This window comes from Embiotoca jacksoni, unplaced genomic scaffold (assembly GCF_022577435.1).
Source record: "Embiotoca jacksoni isolate LCO1_2020_lvr unplaced genomic scaffold, fEmbJac1.0.p SCAF_31, whole genome shotgun sequence".
Taxonomy (NCBI): Eukaryota; Metazoa; Chordata; class Actinopteri; family Embiotocidae; genus Embiotoca; species Embiotoca jacksoni.
In genome coordinates, this window is record NW_027185383.1 from 2,357,868 (window position 1) to 2,360,068 (window position 2,201).

Consider the following 2,201-nt stretch of genomic DNA (forward strand, 5'->3'; position numbering starts at 1 on the left):
GTGTCCTTGGGTTACCAATCAGATAGAGCCAGATTCACCGCTGGCTCGTCGCGAGCTTGTGAATATGGTCAATTCTGGCTCCAAAATAGAAAGTTAGCAATATCATGGTAACAGCCAACATTTTAGGCTTGGTTAGGAAATACGAACTATGATGATACTACAGCTGCTGTGAATATTTTTCAATTTTTTTTTTTTTCAAAGTAGATAAAACTGTTCTCAGACACTGTGCTGCGTTTGTGATGCTCTTTAGATAGGAAGGAGCTGTAGCTAGCATTTTCTATTGTAATTCTTGAGATCCTTGTTGAGTTGGATCACATCCATAGTCACCGTGGTGACATTAAGAAATATCCATTTGACAATGCAAATAGACAAACACATTTTTTTTCAATGTCCTCCATCAAAACCACTTGTGGATACATTTGTATTTCCTGTGGCTGCTTAAAGCTCCAGGTGTTTTACCAGTTGGCCACTTGTAGTCATGGTGACCATGTGTCCCACTTTATGTGGTGCTGAACAGCATTTTATCACACACATTGAGACGGTGTCCCACCATTTTGATATGCTCTAGTTTCCAGAAGTAAACACTGCAGTAAAGATGCTTTTCTAAAATCTGGAACTGCAGCTACAACAAAGGGTTCACCCTGGACATGTCTCCAGTCTATCGCAGGGCCAACACAGAAAGACAGATGGAAACAAAGACCATTCACACCTAAGGGCAATTTTCACCAATCACCAATTAACCTGACATGCATGTCTTTTTGGATGGTGGGAGGAAGCCGTAGCGCCTGGAGAGAACCCACGCAGGCACGGGGAGAACATGCAAACTCCACACAGAAAGGTTTCGGGCTGGGGTTCAGACCCAGAACGCTCCAGCTGTGAGGCGACAGAGCTAACCACTGCACCACTGCGCCGCCCCACTCTCCCTATAACCTGCATATTAAATTGTGTATTTTAAATGTATGTCTGTAACAGACATAAGACACATCCAAATTTTAGACTACCTCTTAGCTTCAGTAATGTGTCCCAGATTGCCCCACACAAACGTACTCTTTTCCGCACCTTTGGTTTGTTGGAATCTGCTCACCCTGCTTGATGTGTGAAGCTGCAGCAGTAAACTGCAGAGCAATGTGTGATGACATGATGAGAGAGTGAACGATAATAAGAGGTTGTTGCTGGAGTACCTGCTGCATGTTTTACCTGTGATTCCTACAAGCTGACGTGATGAAACTCTACACACTCACTATAAAAACTTCTAATTAGAGAGGCCATTGGTCTCTGTAAATGCAATACATTGAAGGGTATTTGCAGAGGAATGCAGAACGTAAACAGTATCAGATTTCATGAAAATCTTGGGGACTATAATTTAGATTGGTGCAGATGCGATCATTCCAATTAATCAATGTCTAGACTCACCTGAATAGCACGTTGGACATTAAACTGTAAATTCAATAATTAACATTAAGGTTATGTCGCACATTGTCTCAGCGGAGTTACAGAGAGGACATCGTCTTGCAGTGCCAGCATTATCAGTCAGAATAAAAAAGAAGTGAGGTCACCGGACAACATTAATGTACAGGCCGCCAGCACTGCAGAAAAGTACACATTTTTCTTAGACATTCCCATTTTTAGCAAATACTTACAATGAAACAAGCAGAAATGTATATTCTCTCTTTATTTTTTATTTTTTGTAACCAAAAATACATTTTAATATTAGTTATACTTTAATACAGATTTTCTTGATCAAGCTATTTTTTTTTTAATCATCACCCGGTAGTCTTCCAAAAGTCACAGAAACACACACACAACCTGTTTAAGTGATATGCTGAGTGCACAGTCAGGTGTCTGTGCAGGCTGACTGTTGTTTGCTCCCTGAGATGCACAATCAACTCAAGGCAACTGACAGGTTTTTGTACATGCCCATCATTACAGTACAGAGCAATGGAAGGCCTTATCTCTCTCTATCTGAATGTTATTTTTTAGGTAATGTTAAAAACTATATGTTGTTTTCCTCTGCTGTGCATTTCCTGTAAGTTTAGGGAACAAAAGAGTTGCGTTGCATTGTTTGTCTTTTTTTGTGGTAACTGACAGGTGGTGATGAATGCAGCCTTTGTTATAGAGCACTCCTGCAGAAACTTCTTACCTGGGCTGAAAAAGTAGATTCCTTTTACACTCCCAATCACGTGAATATTTTTTGTCTTTAT